Genomic DNA, 23,549 nt, shown 5'->3' with positions numbered 1-23,549 from the left:
CCCTCAAGGACCACTGGCGGTCCCAGGGACCACTGGTTGAGAACCACTGAACTATAATGATGTGACCAAAATAGTAACCCCAAGTTGAAGGTGTAGGATTTGACATTGTAGCTCAACCTCCAAGGGTGACGTCACAACAGAGGCGGGCTGTGGCTCACATCGGCCCTGTGCCCGCCTGGTTAACCCAGGCCTGAGTTTCCGGTTCTACAAAATGTCTTCTAAATCTAAACTTAAGTTGCTATATCTACATATGAATTATATGTATTTGGCTGCCGACCCCCATCTCAAAATATTTTGTTCCAGGGACCTCCCCAGAAGCAAAGATTTGAGTTACAATTGTTCGCTTTAAAATATACATATATATATATTCAAAGATTTGCCAAAAAGAAATCAAGATTTTTTCTTGTATATCTGCTATTTTTTTATAGCCAAAGTATGAAATAATGGTTTAAGTGGTTACACAGATGCGTTCCCGGGTTAAATGGCTTAAATGAATGCAGACGGATTGGGACGTCTTGATTAAATTGGCTGGTATAGCATAGTGTCGATTTTACTTCTGTGAAATAACGGAATAATACACAGTAATAACAGCACGTACACGGTTTCAGTCAATAATCTGAACGTTTGAGAGCACTGACCATTTCAAATAGAAAACAACTAAATCTCTCCAAGCGAGTGGATGATAATTGCCCGTGTAAAATGAAAGGAACATAATGTTTCCTGAGACAGAACATCACCTACCTACCAGCATTGTAAATTAACAAGGGATAGGTTTACAGGCCGATCGCACACGGTCGTAGCTACAGCTGTTTCTCAGGCCTCATGCTGGAGGAAAAAATGTGAACCATTTAACCCTGTTAAGGAGGTCAAGGACCTTCTTGGCTCTAATAGCTACTAAAGGTACATCCAGAAATAAGATGATTTAGAGTGACAAGCTGACCTGAGTAAGTTGAAACTGTCAGATTGGATTCTTAATGAGGCCCACATTCTGCAGATTCTTGGGAGAAAGAAAAAAAAACATTGTTTTTCTTGGTGCTTCTGAAGAGAATGACGTCCACACACGCTTAACCTTAACGTACAGGAAATACCTAAGATGTTAGGCGTTACGACAACAAGTCAGCGAGACAGACAACGTAAAGACTAGACAGAAAGATACATTACTCTGATGAAGTAATCCTGCTTGAAATGAAACCAGAGAATCCACTTCAGCATGCAGGAATGGAGTAGAATCGATCTGCAATGCAGAAGCCAGTGTGGTTTTAAAACCACATAATGCTGGAATAATTGCCTCTGAAAGCCACACTGCCATTGCAGGTGTATATCCTTCCCCCGGTCGCTGGAATTAAAATTCACCCCGGGTGGATGCTGGCTGCAGAACTTAACATGCGAGTCCCAATCTCGCTATATTATGCTCCCCTGTCCCTTCTTCCATTCCCCCAGTTTGCACAGATCCATATTAACCTGCAATATGTCCGCGGGGTTTGGCACCTCCATACTTTCAGTGTGAGTGTGTGTGTGTGTGTGTGTGTGTGTGTGTGTGTGTGTGTGTGTGTGTGTGTGTGTGTGTGTGTGTGTGTGTGTGTGTGTGGGGGGTGGTGGTGGTGGTGACTCAGGCTGTTAAATATTAATGCAGAGCCAGATGCCCAACTGGCCACTGGCATTTATCTTAACCTGCTCCAGCAGGTGTGATCCCAGCAGTGGTCCCATTGGCAAACCAGGAGGAGCCCTCAACCTCTGGACCATTTGGAGGCATTAAAGGATTATATCTGCACTGAACCAAGACTGGACCAACATACCTCAGAAGGGGGACAGAGGGAGGGATGGATGGACGGATGGAGGAGGGAGGGAGGGAGGAACCATCACGTCTCCTCAGACAGGGGGAGAGGGAGGGAGGAAGGGAAGGAGGGAGTGAGGGAGGGAGGGAGGGAGGGAGGGAGCTCAGAGATGGATGGGGCGCAGTGTGCGCTCAGGCAAACATTCCCCGCTGTTTGCTTCTCTCTTACCGTTTTTCTCCCAAGGGCAAACAGAGAGCGGAGCGCGCTGCAGCTGTCTGAGTGCACATGGGACTGTGTGAGTCTGTGTGTGTGTGTGTGTGTGTGTGTGTGTGTGTGTGTGTGTGTGTGTGTGTGTGTGTGTGTGTGTGTGTAGGGGAGAGTGTGTGTGTGTCTGACTTTGACCCCAATGGCCCCTACATAAGTAGCAAGGAAGCACCACCAACAAAACTCCCTCCTGGGGCCCCTGGCTCCCGGCCCCCCATCATTAGTCCCCAGAGCGGCCCCAGTCGTTTGCCACAGCCCCGTGCCACACAGCCTCTTATTAACTGTAATGAGGACATTGTGACGAAGAGGAGGAGGAGGAGGAGGACAGAACTCCCCTCTATGTGTCACGGCCGAGGATGGCAATGCTGCTCGCCGGCTTGGAAGGGTGGCAGCAGCCCTCTAACACCCCCCCCCACCCCCCGCCCCCCCTCCCTCTGCTTCCATCACCATCTCCCACTTTCCCTTCTTTCTATCCCTGCCTATCTCCCTCTCCATCCTTCCTCCCACATAGCACCTCTCCCTCACTTCTCATGCTTATGTGTTTAACTCTCTCTCTCACTCACTCACACACACACACACAGGCGTGCAGAGCAGTGTGAACTGCAGAAAGCAATTCATCATGTTGCAACAGCATCTGTGCTGATCACATGGTCTGCACATCGTCACGACGACAAGCTGTTTGGACTCAGGTAGGATGAGGTGAGACAACTTGCTCATTGTGATCACTCCCCCCACACACACATATACATACAAACGCCTGCGTGCACGCGCACACTCGCACGCACGCACGCACGCACGCACGCACACACACACACACACACACACACACACACACACACACACACACACACACACACACACACACACACACACACACACACACACACACACACACACACACACACACACACACACACACACACACACACACACACACACACACACACACACACACAGTTTCACGTTACTGGTGGTGAACCTGGGGAAAAACTGTATGGATATTTCGACACTATTTATACTGGAACACACATATACACATACATAAACATAGACTAAGCAGAGCAATACAGTGCATGTCCTAGTTCAGAGTGTTAAGTAAGAGTATTCATGCAGGGAGTGTGGAGTGTGTATTCGGGGCACTGGGGTTATCTGAGGCTAAGCGACATAATGTAATAAGAACACAGCCACAGTGTACTAGTATAGAACGCCACCACGTGCTGTCCTCTCATGTTGCCCTGTGAAAGAATGTGGGTTAAAAAGGGGGCAAATTAGTACTTAAGAACTTGAAGCAGATAGCCTATATTTGATTAATTTTAGTCATTTTAGTCTTACTGACAGTGTCTTTGCAAAGTTGGCTGTAATAAGATGGAAAGACATTTCGTGCATAAGCCTCTTCTGGTTAAACTTTGATTGCACGTGTGAGTCTGGATTTTGTCAGAGGATTATAATTGTTCACTATCCACAAAGCCTCGAAGGGTCCGTTTCTTTTCCGAGCTTATTTTCAGTGTGTGTGTGTGTGTGTGTGTGTGTGTGTGTGTGTGTGTGTGTGTGTGTGTGTGTGTGTGTGTGTGTGTGTGTGTGTGTGTGTGTGTGTGTGTGTGTGCGTGTGCGTGTGTGTGCGTGTGCGTGTGTGTGTGTGCGTGTGTGTGTGCGCGTGTGCGTGCACATGCATATGGTTTCAATAATAAAAAATAAAAAAAACATTAATGAACAGCAATTATAAAGACTGTACGAATAACACATTTAAACAAGGTACTGTAACCTCGCTCGGTGAGGTCGCGCCAATCCAGGAATAGTTTTTCTTTGTTAGGAAGTTCTCTTTGTCCCTGACCTCTGAAGTATATAGGCTGGACAGTGGACACCGAGGATTTTTTTCCCGTGCATTTCCTAATGTCTCACATACAGATATGCAGAGTGATCTCATGTTATGAAATATGTATGGAGCTCACACAAGTCTGAGCTGAGAAGCCTCTATTGTTGAAACCTCAGCTCTCAACCTTTACAGTCGAGGAACAAAGTCAGAATGGTGTGTGTGAAAGGACAAAGGTCCAGTCTGCAGGGAGGAAATGGAGAAAAACTCTGGGGTCGCGGGGCGTCTGTCTCTGTGTGTGTGTGTGTGTTTATGTGAATCGCACTGGGACATGTTTCAGTGTGGGTGTGTACAGTAATGTGCGCGACGTGCCTGTGTCTATTGCGTGCGCCCGTGTGTGTTCGTGTATTTGTGTCAGACGAGCTGGGAGCCAGTTGTGCGTGATGTGCATGTGTTTATGGTAGTGTTCGTGCGGTGTGTAGCCTAAGAGATGTGTGGTCTTTTTCTATGTGTGTGTAAGTTTATAGTATGTAGCGAGTATGCGTGTGAATGTGTCATGTGTGTGCACGTTGTGGGAGACGTGCTGGTCATGCCTAGTAGCAGATGGGCGTTCTCTGTGACTGATGGCCTTGTGAAACATGAAGGTGTTGTGTCAATAAACCATGTTCCACCCCATCCATCAACCCTCACTGACAGCGCCATGTGCACCATTTTTATCCGTCACACTTGGGCATATATGCACGCGCACGTGTGCTCGCCCGTGCAGACACACACACACACACACACACACACACACACACACACACACACACACACACACACACACAGAGAGAGAGACACATACACACACACATCTATGTCTGCATAAAAAAAGCTAATTTATGAACACTCATATGGTACCTATACATTCACTTGAACACACACACATACTGTTTCAAAAGACCGCACACAGCAGGTGTGCACACACAAGCATATACTGTACTATACACAAGCAAGCGCACATGCCCAATTGCCCAGTGGTGGAAAGTAACTAATTACATTTACTTAAGTACTGTACTTACGCAAAATGTTGAGGTATTTGTACTGTACTTGAGTATTTCTAATTTCCAATACTTTTACTTCTACTCCACTACATATTATGAAACATGCATTAACCACTTCAGCCCTATTTTATACCTAGGCTATTTGAAAATAGCCGATCTACAAGCTCACAGCGTTGTGAGCTTGTAGATCTGCCATTTTCAAATATTTTAGTACGTTTACTTTTGGTACTTTAAGTACATTTGGATGCCAATACGTTTGTACTTTTACTCAAGTATTTTTTTTATTCTGGACTTTTACTTGCAACAGAGTATTTCTATATTGCAGTATTGGTACTTTTACTTAAGTATAGAATTTGAGTATTTTTTCCACCACTGCCAATTGCCCATACAGGTACACATACAGTACAGTCACATGGACACACAAATGCAAAGATGCAAAAATATACACAATTATGCACGCACGCACGCACACACAGACAGTCCTACTGTATAGTATAAGCCACATGCTGCGTCTCAGCCCCGCTGTCTCGGTACAGTTACTGGGGTGCTGATGGAGGGAAAATATACCACTAAGAAATAAATCTTGTCCAGTGGAGCATGAAGGTATTGAGTTTTCCACATGTGTTGACTGTTCACATTGGTTTCAGCAGTGAGATATAGAGTTCTGGCGGGAATTTTACACCAGTGGCCTTGCCAGTGCATCCCACTACCCTCCCAGTACAGCACATCAGAATTGTTCTTATAGAGTAGAGGTGTTTGTCATGAATATGATCTCGCTGTATTCATACTTCATTCATTCAGTCGTTTCAAATTTGTTTTCATAGTCACTAACTCTCTTGCTATTTCAGATCCTTCCACTATACCTTCATGCCATGCTATCACCTCATTCACTTCACCTGGTTCCGCCTCCCATGTATTTTGATTGGATTAACTGATTATTTGATTGATTTGACACATTTGACAAATAAAATAAGGCTAGAGAGCTAGTTATTTTTATTGTGGTCCTTATTACAGAGAAAATACAATAAACCAAGTAATAAATATATTTGTACAATGTCCAACGTAAAAACATAATGGGTATATGGAACCAGCTACAACTCAACTAAATTATGGTTATAATTAAACTCATTATGCTAAGCTCTATGCTAAGTTTGCCAGCAATTGCAACCCAAATCCTTCCCGTCTGAACTTCTGCCTGATTCCATAGACTCTGATTCTCTGCCTGATCCATACTGGTTAAGTTTGCCTCGGCTGATTAATGTCCTGGCCCTGACCCGTGCTTGTTTACTACAATAAACCTTGTGATCTTCCATTAATTTACTTGATTGTTTCTGTGTGTCATGCTTGTGGGTTCTTAACGTTCAGTGAGCATGATGACAGTACAATCTGGCAAGAAGTCAGACAACTCAACCAACTCTTTCAGATGAGATGATGGCACAGGCTAGTGTTCCATGCCCATCTGACCACTAAACCCATCTGACCACTTAACACGGCAGCCAATTTGCAGAAAATAGCAGATCAACAAGCTCCCAACGCGTCGCAACGTGACACGTTGTGAGCTTGTTAACTGGCTATTCTCAGTGAAAGCTTTCCCCACAATAACAGAAAACTAGTATAGAGCCCTGAGGGACTCCGGTAGGGTTTAAGTGTTCAGATGGGTGGGCCATATGCATTTTCAGAGCATGTTTAGTCAAATATATAGATTAATTGATTAACTGAAAACAAAATGTTAAGGTTTTAAAGAAAAAAATACAATGAAATATGTTGAAATTAATGTTATAATGTTATCATTAAGATTTTTGTGTGGCCCGGACCGTGGTCCGCCCGGGCACTTATATGCTCTAATGTGGCCTGACAGCGCATCGCGGGTTCGAGTCCCGTTCCCGACGATCTTTGCTGCATGTCTCTCCCCTGCTTCTTGTCCACCTCCACAGTACACTTACAATAAAGGTGTGTTTTATCAATTATTTGGGGGCCCACTTGCAATATCCTCATGGCCCACCAGTGGGCCCCGGGCCGGCCCACAGGTTGAGAATCCCTGTCGTTTGCCAACATGAGCAACAACTCACTGCCATTGTAGGGGCTTTCTAGGAATCCTCTGCATTCCATGACAAACATGACATGGTCATGGCATGACAAACAATGTAATGGTTTTAATCAATGGTGGCGCTGTTGACATTTTGAGGGAATAGAATAAAGATAGATAACTAAGCATGAAATATTTGACCACATTCTGGTCATGAAATAAGCTTAATATAAATTCCATATATTTTATCACACGCCGTGTATTTCGTTTCGTGTATAAAGTTTAACAATGAGATAGATGTTTTATGCATGCATTACCGTTCCTATGGGGTCCGGTATGTGCCGTCGGTTGTCTGACTTATACGATATATAAAGCCAAATGCATACAATACATAGCTGACTAGATGCAAGAGGAATGGTTGCTGTGCTGTCAGGTGCTGGTCTGCTGGAGCTTGCTCGGAAATGTAAAATAAAGACCTAGGCCAATGCTCTGTGTGTGTGTGTGTGTGTGTGTGTGTGTGTGTGTGTGTGTGTGTGTGTGTGTGTGTGTGTGTGTGTGTGTGTGTGTGTGTGTACAGTGTATATATATATATATATATATACATACATACATACATACATACATACATACATACATACATACATACATACATACATACATACATACATACATACATACATACATACATACATACATACATACATACATACATACATACATACATACATACATACATACATACATACATACATACATACATACATACATACATACATACATACATACATACATACATACATACATACATACATACATACATACATACATACATACATACATATATATATATATATATATATATATATATATATACATACATATACAGACAGACAGACAGATATGTATACATAATATAAAAAATAGTATCACAATATCGTCTTCTAACAAGCATGATCACAGTCCACATACTGATGTCGTTATGTTAGACAATGACTGGCTCTACAAGGCATGTCTGAAATCACCCAAAGGCATTCACTGGATGAGAACCAACAGCCAGGATGTATAGTCTGTTTTTAAGTTCTTTTCACTTTTTTCTTCATTTGATAGTCACAGTGGAGAGAGAGAGGCAGGAAATACAATACAGCAAATGGTCTAAACTGGCCGGGAATCACACCGGGGACTCACTCACTGTCAGGCATAAGAGCACATCTGGTACGCGCCCTAAACCACTCGGCTATCGGGTCGTCGCCAGGATGTATAGTTCATTAGCTCTCACTGATGTGAACTATATACGTACATCCTGTATGGGTATACTGTACGATGGTTTGGTCAGATGTTTATCTGCATTTAAAAGTTTTATCTGACTGAGGGGACAAAAAAAATCCAATTTTCTCCTGACGTCCTTTCAATCCCTCAGTCATCCTCCAGCTCATTGGATTAAATCATTCTCCACATTAGAAAACAAATGGCTGTCTGTTGTTTGCCAGTGGGTTCTGAAAAACACAGCCACAACTCTGGTGACATTATTACTCCCATCTACAAGAGTCTACTTTCCAAATGTCAGACACATGCCCTGAGGACTGCCACGGAACCTCAGGCTGAATATTAGATGAGCGCGGGATACATCGGTGGTTGGGCAGAGAGGCTATCCTCAGAATGTTAATAAAGAGCAGACAATGCTGTACGCTTGTGGATTCAAACAGTAGCTATATTTCTTCCCCTCCCTCTGCCTGTTGAGACCACAGCAAGGCAGATTCCCCCTGAACAATCTATGTCTATTTTGTTCGAGATGAGAGGCGCTATCAGTAAAAAGGATTAATAATTTAGATGATAATTTATAATTCTTTTTTTCTGCCCGTCTCTCAGCCTGTCTCCATGTCTCTTTCTGTACGCCAACTTTTCTTTTATGTATACCATATTTTCTTTCTTATCTTGCCTTCTCTCTCTTTTTGTATCGGTTCTCTTGGCAACCTTCAGTCCTATTTCAGCTATACACATTCCATACAGTATCTTTTTTGGAGGCATGCATATGGGACATTTTCCCATGGTTTATTACTGCCGGTGCTACCGCCATTGCAATTTTGTTCCTCAGATGTCCTTACATCCTCTATAGCTTGTTTGTTCCCTCAACCCAAATTCACTATGTGGGTTCCCCCAACCCACATCTGCTATAAGCATCCCATCCATTCCTCACTGTCTCTTGAGTTTCAGGGACGTCCAGTGATCAGGCAAGCAAATGCCTGCTTATTTTCGAGCACCTGAGAGCAACTAACTCCCTTAATTCACTAATTGTCACACAAATTGTTGTAGTGTTTATTGGAATGAGTAGTGAAAACTAGAAGTCAAAAGAAACGCGATGGACAAAAAGGAAATGATCCACCGTAATGGTAAGAAAATATGTGATTTCAGGGCCGAGCATAAAGTGCACTTACTGTACACACTTAAAGAATTCAAAAGAGACATGAAAACCGAACTCAAAGACTTGAAGCAGTAAAGTTATCAAAAAGGCGTTCTGCTAATTCCACATGAATTCAGGCCCAGGAAACTAGACTGAATGAATGAAATGAAAGGATGAGGCCGAGACAATTAACATGGCTACAGTATGAAATATGTGCTGATTAAAATCAATGAAAAAATATGCAGGAAAAACTGGCAGATTTGGAATGAAAGAAATAAAGATGTATATTATATTTATGGCATAACCAAAGAGAAAGAAGTCAATTCCATGTCGGACTTTATGGAGCAGCTTCTGAAAACAACAAACTACAGATCCAGCACGCTCAGAGAGATCTGGCTCGTAAACCAGAATTAAGAAAATGTGCCTATAGGGAAAGAAGATAATGATTGAAGGGCGACACCTATCATTTCATCACAACGCGCGATATGTACACAGCAATAAAGAGGGCCCTGAAGGAGAAAGGTATCTGATTCCAGACCCTCCTGGACAACTTAAGATGCACATCACATGCATTGGGACTCATCAACATGCACAGACTATATAGTGCACAGGACACAGGAGCTGAAGAAGAACATCTTTCTATGGAGACACAGGGCAGATCCCCTCCAACTTTATTTCCATTTTTGTCATGGTATGTGATTTTTTTTTGTAGAACCAGCTAAGTTAAAATGAGCAACGGGGTGACTGTGGCATGAGTCTAGAGACTCAGGGTGGTGAGGAATCACCCTAAATCGACTCCCCCCCCCCCCCCCCCCCCCCGCCTTTATTTTCTTTATTTACTGTAGCACATGTTGTCCAGATGTTCAGGCCTGTGCAGTTTTAAGTTGTCTGGACTGGAGGTTTATGAGAGCAACACAGGGCTGGGCCATTTAAATGCCACATTACAATATTAAATCGGTGTCACTTAATATAAATAATCCAGTTAAAAGGAGCAAGGTCCTGAGGTCCTGTTAAATTGAAAAAAAAAGGAAGACAAAAAAGAAGAACAAGGAGGAAAGCAAGTAAACCCAAGTGCCTCAACAGGAACATGACAAATTAAAATGCTTTGGTTGTTGAAATGCGTTTTCTTGTTCCTACAAAACTAGCCAGAAGAGTGGAGTGGACATCCTTATCACCAATGCAGATCCCATATGAATGCCATAACCAAGTCAGGGACAACGAGAAAGTATGTATTAATTAAAGGAAAACAAAGTGGTGACAGTGATCAATGTATGCCCCCCAGAGAGAGTTTTTCTTTTTTTTTTTACTATGTTTGACAGTATTGCCTTAGAGACTGAAAGTATTTTGATACGTGGAGGGTACTTTAATGTGTCCATAAATCATAATTTTTATACAACAAGCCTCAAGAAAAACAATATCTGACCAACTTTATCTGCACGGGAAATGAGACTAATTGATGCTTGGAGACAACTTAAACCCTCTAGAAAGGAACTTCACACACTATTCAGTACCTCATTCTGTCTACGCCTGACTGACTAGTAACTACTTTTTAATGAGTGCTGGTTAGGGTCACAGGGTCACAGAGTTCAAGGTTCAAGGTCATTCTTCATTGTTACATCTTGTGACACACACACATACTCAGTCAGTGTGGAAAAAGTACTACAATTATTTACTTAAGTAAAAGTACCAATACTGCAATATAAAAATACTCTGTTACAAGTAAAAGTCCAGAATAAAAAATGTACTTAAAGTACCAAAAGTAAAAGTACTAAAATATTTGAAAATAGCAGATGTACAAGCTCACAACGCGTCGCGACACGTTGTGAGCTTGTAGATCCGCTTTTTTCAAATAGCCTATGTATAAAATAGGGAAATAGGGAATAGGGAAATGTACTTAGTCACTTTCCACCCCTGCATACAGTAAGAATTTAAAAACAGGATTGCAATCAGCTCGAAAATAGATCTGAATCGTAGAAAATAAATGCTGTATGCCTATTAAATGCGGGCATTTTTAATAATAAGGCAAGTGTGGAACAGATAAAGGTAAGAGATGAAACTGTGTACAGAAGAGAACGATAATGTGGTTGTGGACCCTGTAATACGCTATGAACGCTATGAAGGCATTTATTAGTGGAAGTCTAATCGCCCTGACAACAATAAAGGCTTGGCTAGCCACATACAAACATAAAGTATACTTTAGAGCGAGAGAGAGAGAGAACTGGAGGAAAAGGATAAAAACACTGAGAGAATCAGTTGGTATTACAGCAAATTAAGGAAACAAGGCGGGAGATAGATGAGATCCTCAGGGGAGATATAGGGGGAAAAAAGGCTTGATTTATAAAGCAGAGTTATTATGAATCAGGTCCAAAAGCAACTACAATCTTGGCCAGATGCCAGTGTAAACAGCAGGCCTCCATTAAAATTCATAAAATAACCAACCAGTTATTACATGAGCTAGATGAGATACAAAGACTATTTGAAGAGTAGCTACTATAAGAAACTCCAAACCACCATCAGCAGATGAAAAGAAAACACACACAACTAGAAAAAGTGCTCCTCGGAGCACAAGTCTCCGCCAGGTCAGGTAGGTTATTATGGCCTCCTGGTGGCGCTATAATAGGCCAATGTTAAAAGGGTGGCATTTGTTCCTCAACATAGTGTGAATGTGCGTTCAAAGTTTCACCGTAATCGGATGCTGCATTCATGACTTGCGGCATTTTGTTCAAAGCGGGCCACTCCTGCAAACATTACATGTCAATGTTAGCCAATCAGGATGGCATATGAAAAATCAAACAGATCCGTCTTGATCACATGACTATAGAGATCATGTGTACCGATTTGCGTGAAATTTGGATCAAATATGAAGGCTTAACTCATTGAGTGCCACAATCCGTCAAATCCGTCACGTGGCCTGACGCCCAGAGCGCCACAATCCGTCAAATCCGTCATACATTTTTTTTCAAAAAAAAAAAAAAAATTCAAAATAAAAGTTTTTTTTTTTTTTTTTGTTTTTTTTTTGGAAAAACATGTTCAGAACCCAAGATATGATGATTTGAAGATTTGCTGCTCCATCCACTCCTTGTTTAACCTATAACTTAAAAAGGCTGTATCTCGCTAACTAAGCACTTTTTTTTTTACAATGAATTTTGAATTGTGGCACTCAGAACCAAAATTCCATTAACATGAATAAATAAGCTTGGCACTGAATGAGTTAATATCAAAAAATGTCTTTTACATAAGTCTGCCTCCAGGTGGCGCTATAAAAGGCAAATGTGAAAAATGCAGGGCAAAGGTTTGTCCTTGGCCTCTAGAGAGTGTGCATACAAAGTTTTACACTGATCGGCGCAGTTATAGGTAAAAACACGAATCGGCTGTTACAGCGCCACCATGAGGCTGATTTGAACATTTTTAAATGGCATTTCTTCCTCGGCCTAATGGGAATGTGTGTGCAAAATTTCACGGAAATTGCATGCTGTGTTCATGATTTGAGGCATTTTGTTTGAAACAGAGTTCTCCTGCAACTTTGAAAGACAATTTTTGCCAATCAGGATGGAATATGAAAAATCTGAAATGAGCCGTTTCTTTTAATGACTATAGAGATACTGTGTACCGATTTGGGGGATTTTTGGCCAAACTTTTTAGGAGTACTGTTCAAAAATGTGTTTTGCACAAATCGGCCTCCTGGTGGCGCTATAAAAGGCCCATGTGAAAAATTTGGAGCAGAGGTTCGGCTTTGGCATCCAGGGACTGTGTGTGCACAGTTTCGCTGCGATCAAGCCAACGGTGCCAGAGATTAGCTGTACACAGACAAGACAGAATGACACACACACACACACACACACGGACGGACGGACGGACGGACGGACAGGGGGTAAAACATACTCTCTCGCCATGCCTTTCGGCCTGGCGGAGACAATAAGACGTTTTCTTTAGTCAATTGGCCTGCGATCTCTTGGTGAGATAAAGAATGACAACATTATGTCCACTGGTGGACATTGACGATGTACATTTACTTAAGTACTGTACTTTTTCCCTCAAGTGTCTGTACTTTACTTGAGTATTTCTATTACTTCTGACTTTCATTCCACTACATTTCAAAGACACAAAACGGGTATGCTACCTTTGGGACGGGAACACCTGGGCTACAGTTACTGTATGCAGTAGGCACAGAGTCATTTGTGTTCCTTCGAGTGCCCAGTCAAGCCTGCTACACCGCAGAGTTATCAAACACCAGTTTCCATGGCAGTGGGCAGGAACTGTACCCCTGCACTACCCAGATGCCCAGGAAAACAAAGATTAGTTTATATACTTACAGTACACTATACTTTTCAGAAGAGATGAGGTCGGAACCACTTAATATTCAAATAACAGGTAAAAATGGTATCAAATGTATGAGACACACACATTCAGTAGTATGGAGGGAATTCTGCTGGAACAGCCTAAATAAAAGGCAGACAAATTGCTTCACAATGCTGGAGGCTGTGGGGGATGATGGAGGCTGATAATTCAGAGATTATAAGGAGAATGATAATGCGGTTGTTAAAAATATTTTCACTGTGATCTTGGGAACATTGATGATGTTGTGTTGTGAGAATATTTCTACTTGACAAAAGTTTTACTTGCATCAAGGAAGAAAGCCGCTGGCTTGAAATTAAAGTCCTTTTGAGAGTCAAAGAGGATACCTTTAAAACGAAGGAAGAAAAAGTGGAAATTGTGTGCACTAAAGGAATACCCATTTAAAATATATTTGTTTTTATTTCCAGACAATCATTTATTTATTTATTTGTTTATTTATTGTGTATCTTACTGTTATTTTGTGTGCCAATTGTTTATGTGTTGTTCTGTTTACCGTGTATATCTTTGTGAAAACTCAAAAGAGAGGGAGAAAAATAATGTTTCTGGAGTTTCAAGGCCCGCTAAAGGTCATTTTTATTGTGATGGAGGGTTTGCCACCGTGTGTTTGTGTATTTCCAACATCCATTTTCAGATAACAACCTCACATTGTCAATGAGCACTCATAATATCAGATAAATGTCAAAGTGAAGGGATACATTCTGGTGTGTATAGCGCAATAGCTTTTTTTCCTGAGAAGCCATTAAATGTATTCTCACCGCCAATATCTCTGGTAAAAAATAAATCTTTTTAGCCCTGCAGATACAGTAGCTCTCACAATAACTCCAGGATGTATGGACAGAATACATATACGTATGTGCTGTACCCATTTTCCTTTACAGTACAGAAAATAGAATAATAGAAAATCAATGGCATTGTAGCCTATGATAAATACTGAATTTTCAGCACACAGTGCATCACCTTACTTTGTGTCTGTGGATGAGCCTGAGTATCACTCATTTACACAGGTTGCTCATTTAAAGGTAGGGTAAGTGATATTGCTTTGTTAAAATAAGTGTTAACCCATTAAGACCCGAGGCCGATTCTTCAAATGCCTTCTAAAATCAGTAGTTCTCAAACTATTTGTGCCAAGGACACTCAAAAAATGTTGTGCCAGGGACCCCCAGGAGGAGATTTTAAAGAATGAAAAATGATTAAAGGAGGAGTTCACCCAAAAAAAATATTATTTTCTATCAATTACACACCCCATGAAGCCTTGATTTAATAGATTATTTTTGTTTTTGTGGCATTCCTAAGACAATAATTTGATGACCGCGTGTGTATTTCCGGTAGGAGACACAAATAATCTACTTTGTGTCTCCTACCGGATACATTAGCCGGTAGGAGACGGGAATCAAATTATTAGCTTAGGAATGCCACAAAAACAAAAAAGAATCCATGAATTCAAGGCTTCATAGGGTGTGCAATTGATAGAAAATAAGTAATTTTTTGGGTGAACTCCTCCTTTAAACGTTTTTTCAAACACTTTCAAGTTTTTTCAAAAATGTACAAATATGTAAAATAGCAGATGTACAAGCTCGCAGCACGGCACAAAGTGACACGCTGTGAGCTTGTATATCTGCTATTTTTGAATAGTCGACACTAAAATCTAAAATGACACAGATGCTTTCCCGGTTAAAGGAGCTACACCATGAATTTAAAAAATAATAATAATATTTGATATCATATTGTTTATGTCCCTCAAACGTTTTTCAAAAGGTTTGAGCCTAAATCAAGCCTCAGATATACTCATTCCAACTAACTTCTCTCTGGCTTATAAAGCACTTTCACCTGCAATACCACATTGTCCTGTTTGGCACGGGGCGCTATTGAGCCAGTTTGTATGCATGTCATGTCCTGGTTCTGTGTGGAAAAAGTAAAAAAAAAAAATAAGAAAAAATTAAAAAGAAAAAAAAAAAGAAAAAAACATTTTTTATTTTTTTTTTGTATTTTTTTTTGGGGGTTAGAACTGAAAAACGGGAGGAATTGTTCCCAGACGTGACGTAGGGTGGGGGAACAAATCTGACGGACTGTTTTCAGACCAATTTACATGAAAACCACAGATAGCCTATGAAAGCCTGCATGCTCGAAGTCGGGTATTTGTTGGAACAGAAGAGAGGTGGGGGAGACCAAAAACACACAAAAATGAAGAAAAAGTTAAAATTCATGGTGTAGACCCTTTAAATAGCTCTATATTCTGGTAGTATTCATTGCTATAGAGTGTTTGTGTTTGTACCTGTAAAATGTATTGTAAAATGTATTTTCTATTCATTAAGTGCTGGAGAAACGGGGAGACCTGTTTGTTAATGAACAAACACTCTAGCAATGATTACTATCAGAATATAATGCTTTAACAAAAAACATTTTGTTTTAACCAAAAACTAATCTCTCAAGAACAGATTCAGAGCTGCTTCCTGATCTGAAGGCGCGCTTACAAGTGAGCGTGCCTTCAGATCAGGAAGCAGGCCGCGCTTTACCCAATCAAATGTAGTGGGCGGGATTTACATCTGTGCTCTCGCTTACCACTGGAAACAAACCGAAACTCATTTAATAATATAGAGTCCTCGGAGCCGACAAAACAACAGAAAGTTAGTAATATTTTAACTTGTTCTTTCATCATAGAAACAAGTGGGCTTATAACCAAAACGATCCATGTTCTTTGGGAGTATGGTGTTGGTATTCCGTGGAGAAATATTGTTAGTGGGAATGAAAACATAGGCGCACCACCGGAAGTGGAGGGCTGAGGGCATGTCCAAACCCAGGTTTCCAGTCAGCATAGGTCTAGTTAATAACCCCCCCCCCCCCCCCCCCCACCCCGCCCCAGAGTCAAATGCAAAAGTAAAAAACGCTGGGGGCGCTGTTTTTCCTTTTTATTTGACGATGGGTTCCCAGATTGACCAAAAACTCATCACCCTACCTTTAAATGTGTTTATAACTAATCACACACCCCTGAGCCGCTCTGCTCTCTTAACTACTTGAATAAATGTCAACATTATTTCGCAAATTGCCGATCTACAAGCTCACAATGCATCACAACGTGACACGTATTTTATTTATGTATTATTTTTACTTTTTTGCCTGACATACCCAAAATTGGGACACCAGGGTTAAAGTGGATACCTTTGTGAAACACACAACACACAAACGTGCACGCGCACACACACACACACACACACACACACACACACACACACACACACACACACACACACACACACACACACACACACACACACACACACACACACACACACACACACACACACACACACACACACACACACACACACACACACACGCACGCAGCACCTGAGAGCCTGTGGGACCACCCGGGCATAACGCCGAAGAAGCTGGACATATGGACGGACCGTTGCGATGGCCCACTCTCCCGCAGCCATTAAGCGCTCCTCTGCAGCGCTGGGGGGGGTGGGGGGGGTCGGCTCTTTTGGAGCAGCCGGCTAATGCCGCCGGTCTGAGGCTGCCATTCATCACACATGGCAGGTTAAACCATGTGCACAATCTGTTTATATCCATAATTATAAGGCATCCTCATGGCGAGGGGCAGCCAGGGTTCAAGAACATCTGCTCCGAGCGCTCCGCCGGGAGGAGAGTCTACAGCGGCTCCAGAGGTTCACTGTATCTGGGACAGGAGAGATCCACAAGCGTGTGTGTGTGCGCATGTGTGTGTGCGCATGTGTGTGTGCGCATGTGTGCGAGTACTTACTTGTGAGGGCCAAATGTCCCCAAAGTATAGTAGAGTTTGATAGATAGGCATTGTGAGGACAATTTTCCTCATCATCACAAGATAAATGGTTCTTTTATGGTTACAAAAAGATTTACAGTACGACAAAGACTCAGTTTGGGGTCAGGGTTAAGATTATTAGGCATTTACTGTAGAGGTGGTTAGGGTTGATTTATCAAAAGGGGCAGATCTACAAGCTCACGACGTGTCAAATGCAACGCGTTCTGAACTTGTAGATCGGCTATTTTCGGTGCAAGACACCAGCGCGGCGTGCAACTAATTATAACTCAGGCTTTAAGGCTGGGGTTAATAATGGCATTCATAATTCAAATTCCGATGTCCTCACAAGTGCAGTAATAGTGTGTGTGTGTGTGTGTGTGTGTGTGTGTGTGTGTGTGTGTGTGTGTGTGTGTGTGTGTGTGTGTGTGTGTGTGTGTGTGTGTGTGTGTTCATGAGAAGATGCTTGTGTGGTGTTACTGGTTGTGTAGTGAGGTATACAGTAGGTATAGAGGTTGCCTGTGGGGGGGCTCAGACAGGAAGCAAAAGAGCGGGACAGACAAAGTGAAACAGCGTGCATAAGTCAGCGCTGCATCTGTACATCTCCATACTGCGGTGCGGAACGAGGCGCGGCATAACGGCATAATGATATTAATGAGAGGCCATTCATCATGCAAACTCATCACTTAAGTTGATGAATGCCAGCGATTTAAAATGGAGACCCAGGAGGAACAGGCCTCTCACTGCTCGCTCCACTAGCCAACACGAACCTCTGAGACTATTATGAAGCTCCACGTCTCTCCAGACTGGAGCTGATAACACAGTACAGCGCGAGTATTTACTCGGAAAGATACAGCTCAGTGAGGCGGTATGGAAAGAAACTGAGCTCGGAATACAGACATACAGACAGACAGACAGACAGACAGACAGACAGACAGACAGACAGACAGACAGACAGACAGACAGACAGACAGACAGACAGACAGACAGACAGACAAACAGACAGACAGACAGGCGCACACGCACACATGCACACGTGCACACACACATACACAGACAAAGACACACAAACCAAACCAAACCAAAACAAACCAAACCATCTAACCCCCGGAAACATCTTCATGCCCCTTTCTTTTAAGTGCAACACAATTTAATTACGTATATTTAATTAATTACTCTCTTCGTGAACCTTCCTGCATAATTGTAAGTGCTGATATGTTCATTAGTACGGGGGGGATGGTAAATAGACACATAAACTTTGGAAGTGATAGAAATCAAATGGGAGAGGCCCCGGCTAATTAAAGGGATCTAACATTAGCTGATTAGGGAAGGCTGAGTCCCTTATCTAGAACCTTCCATGGCAAAAGAGAGAGAGAGAAACTATACCCAAATGGAATATAGCAGGGTTTGTTAAGAAACACTGCTGTGATTGCCCCTTGTAGCAATGAAGTCAATCGCACATGAATAATTCACCCATAAGGAGTTCGTTTACGACTGGGTTTTAGCATTTGAGGCATTTAAACATTTTTTTTCTTCCCTTAATTAAGGAAAATCACATTGCTGCAGATGTTTTATGCTCTTTTTTCCCCCTCCATACTGAGTGTTAGCATGGATCTTGTTTGCGTTGTAGAGGACTTCAATGAAACAGGGTTTTAATGAATAGGCCTTGTGCCAGCTGCTTGACGTGCCAGAGAGAGAGAGAAGAGAGAGAGAGAGAGAGAGAGAGAGAGAGAGAGGAGAGACAATTCACACAGACTTGTTTGCATTCAAATATTAACTTTAGTTATTATTAATATTAGTCTGCAAGCAAGACATGTTCAATACACTGTGGTACAGGGAAGAGATATTTATGCTAATTTATAAATCTATCATCTATGAAATCTATTTGCGATACACAAGAGAGTGTTTCTGAGTTCATAACAAAATGCAGATGCATTCCATTCTAATATATGAGTACCAAAAAAAGGATTATATTATTTAAACGGTGCTCTATCAATCCAGTTTCGCCTCAGGAAATGTAATTCTGAGGTGCAAATTGCCATATTATTATTGCTACTGCCTTTCATTTCCTTAGAACTGATAAAATGTGGACTATTGAAGACACAACATGAAGAGACTTTAGTACAATTGTAGAAACCCAAGTCGTGACAAGAGCGAGATCACATACTGTAACCACATCCTATGGTGCATATGCTAGCACATGCACTAAATAAACATTACTTTTTATTAAAGCTGAACGGAAACATTTTCCTTTCCCCTGCGGAGAAAAAAAGGAAATCTATCAGTTCATCCCTCAGTTTTAGAAAATGGGGCTCAGCTGCAGGTGGACAAAATGCTCTCAACTCAAGGGCAATATTTTAGAATCAGAACGATAATAACAGCATGTGGGAAGAAAATGTTGAAATGATTCAAGCTCGGGGGATCCACATGTCTGAACACACGAGTCCAAGCAGACAAGTGTACGCCATTCTGTGGAGAACAATTGCAGTTTTTTTCCCTTCTAGGTATTCCCATACGCTTTCATTTTGGCTCACGGCACTTAACTTGGTGGTGGGGGGGGGGGGTGTCAAGAGAAAGAAGGCCAAAAGAACGATGTGTTACTATCATCTCTTGAAGTGAATACTGGTGGTGCTGACAGCCCAACACCAATGTTTGAGGGCATGATGTGATGTTCCATTTACACTAGTGACTACTAGTCATATGATGGTATCGGAAATAGCCCATCTACAAGCAGATTTTTTTTTCGTATCTGCAATTTTCGCCACGGGACTCATACGATGGATTATAAATCAGGTGTATCCTATAAAGCAAACATTCCGAGTGTAACTCTTTCTTTCTGTCAATCGCCTCCTCACTACTTTTTCCATCTCACGCTCTTCCCTCTCTCCATCTGTACCCCCCACACACACACATACACATACACACACACACACACACACACCTCTTCACACTCAGAGTGTTCTGTATTTCACCACGCACTGTGATTCTTGCATTAGTACCGAGCGCGCTATTACACCCATTAATTCAATACCCCAAGTGTTGAGTGGAGGATGAGAAATGGATGAGCCTAGCTGCGGGTTGCGTGCATTGCTGTGAAGTTATGTGTGTGTGTGGGTGTGGGTGTGTGTGTGTGTGTGTGTGTGTGTGTGTGTGTGTGTGTGTGTGTGTGTGTGTGGCCATGAAGAGTATAAGCGTGTGGTTTAATGAATGGTTGTGGGGTGTATGTGTGGAGTTGAACGCATGTGTAAGAGAGTGGGGGCGAAGAGACAGAGGAAAAATACAGTAACAGATGTGTAATACACACTAACAGGACAGCATTACACAAAGGTCGATATGTGAAGGGCAGCAGAAAATTATACATATATATATATATATATATATATATATATATATATATATATATAGAGAGAGAGAGAGAGAGAGAGAGAGAGAGAGAGAGAGAGAGAGAGAGAGAGAGAGAGAGAGAGAGAGAGAGAGAGAGAGAGAGAGAGAGAGAGAGAGAGCAGCGTGAGAATAAACGACTATAGCAAACAAGCTTCTATCGATTTAACCAATTCATTAATTACATAAACCAAAATAATTAATTTGTTAAGCTCCAATGTATACTTTGTTTAGAAAAATAATTGGATTACATCAAACTGTTCAATTAGTGGTTCATTAATGTGCCTTTCTCATGGATGGCTTCTCCCTGCAATTCCATAACATTTGACAGTAGGCCAAGCCTATTTCAAAGTCCCAAATCTGCAGAAATCTCCTTTGAATTAACATACTGTTAGAAAAAATAATAATACTGATGCCAATGACTATACTGGTGCCAGCATGATGATCCAACATAACGGAACGTACACTGCATACTGTAGTACTACTACTACTACTCAATGGTAGAAAAAGTACTAGTGTTTTACTTAAGTAAAAGTATCAATACTGCAATGTAGAAGTACTCCGTTACAAGTGGAAGTCCGGAATAAAACATTTACTTGAGTAAAAGTACAAAAGTATTGGTATCAAAATGTACATTGAGTACCAAAAGTAAAAGTACTAGACTGTTTTAAAATAGCAGATCTACAAGCTCACAACGCATCGCATCGTTTGTAGATCGGCTATTTTCAAATAGCCTAGTTATAAAATAAGGCCTAAGTGGTTAATGTATGTTTTATAATGTAATAATTTATATCTGCAAAGTAACTATTAACTAAAGTTTTTAAATAATTGTAGTGGAGTAAAAGTACAATATTTGCCCACCGAGATGTAGTGGAGTAGAAGTAAAAGCATAGACAATTGGAAATATTCCAGTAAAGTTAAAGTACCTTAAAGCACTTGAGTAAATGTACTTAGTTACTTTACACCACTGCTACTACTATAATAGGCCTACTAATAATAGTAATAATGAAATAATGAGTAATGATACAGTTAGAAGGTCATCACACAACATTTGTCTTACAGCTATGCAAGTGTGCAACAGAAGGAATGCTGCATGGCCCAGGGGTGACGACACATGTCCAGTCTATACCCATGTTGCGCTGCAGAGTGAGCGACTGGGGGTGTCTAGTAGGAGCAACAAGACCCCCCCCCCCCCTTCCCTCATTTATCACTGCTTACAGCACAGGAATCTCCCCTTCCGTGTTCAGACACATCCACAAGCTTCATAGCTCACTCCGTTGACAGTCTGACAGGCTGTTGAGTGTGTGTGTGTGTGTGTGTGTGTGTGTGTGTGTGTGTGTGTGTGTGTGTGTGTGTGTGTGTGTGTGTGTGTGTGTGTGTGTGTGTGTGTGTGTGTGTGTGTGTGTGTGAGCGCGTGCATGTGTTTTTGTGCATCTCATTGTTGTGCCGCACCTCAATGTGTCTGTGCGGGCCACTTCTCGGCTGCGTGTTAAGTGCACAACGCATGTGAAATGTAGTAGCCTATATGTGAATGTGTGTGTGTGTGTGTGTGTGTGTGCCCTATACGTCTCCCAAACACAAAGGGCTCTCTGTTCCCGACGCCTCAAAAAGTGTATCACAGTTTCCTCCACGGGACGTGACAAGACAGGTGGAATAGGAGGGTGGCGCGGGGTCCTGGGATAGGGGTTAATGTAAACAGCCAGGAATGCGATCCACATCACAGCCACTGATTTAGGAGAGCGGCTTGCAGGGCGAGAGGTTGCTCGCCCCCGCCGCAACAAAAGAAATGGAACATTATCCCCGTGACAATCACACCATGCTAAAGTTGCCCTTTCATCCAACTGCCAATGTCTGTCAACTTCCCCAAGCAGCTAATGGGTGCACTTTAGCCTGTGGTGGTTCATTATGCACTGGGTGCCGTGTTACCAGGACCTGAAGCTCGTCGGAGAGATGCAGGGTGGCGTCCAGTGCAGTAAATGCATGGTCGCAGGAGTTCACGGCTCAAGATTAACTACATCAAGAAGCTAATCACAAAGGATCACAATGGAAATAAGCTCTCACGTTTTTCGACGGATACGTGCAAATCGAGTATATGCATTTTTGTCAGTGAATGCATCAATCAATCACACTGACCGTCATGACGGAGCACAATTATAACTTGCATATGGGCTTGCGCTCACAAGCTGCAGGCTGTGTCTGAACTCGCTACGCCTCTTGAACTCATCGTTTATGTAGGGAAAGTTTTTAATTGGATTTTGTTTTTGTCACCGTCGGATGGTCATCGCTAGCCCGTAAGACTGTGTAATGTCTGATAAGCTCTATTTAAAATCTCTGAACACTCCCGGGAGGAAGTAAAGATGGCTGGGATGCATGTGACTTGCATGTGACTTGCATCGCAACGGTGACACGGATGCACACACGTGCACACACACACACACACACACACACACACGAACGGGCATATACGTGTCATGGATACAGACATACATGCAAACGTACACAATACACATACACACATGCCTCAGGTCTAGTCAGCACATGACAGAACCAGCTAGAATATAAATGGTGGCAGATTGGCCTTGATGAATCTCCCCGACCTGCTAGCTCATCTGTTTGGTCTGACAGAGTGAAAGGGCAGGAGGATTAGTTGCTTATTAAGCAGCAGAGACTTCTCCTTAATCACAGGTTCTTTTTCAGTGGACAGGGAGGTGTTGCCGTCTG

The sequence above is a fragment of the Gymnoscopelus microlampas genome (genome assembly GCF_963454915.1).
Source record: "Gymnoscopelus microlampas genome assembly, chromosome: 16".
Taxonomy (NCBI): Eukaryota; Metazoa; Chordata; class Actinopteri; order Myctophiformes; family Myctophidae; genus Gymnoscopelus; species Gymnoscopelus microlampas.
The sequence above is the reverse complement of the archived record's forward strand: the minus strand, read 5'-3'. Positions refer to the sequence as shown.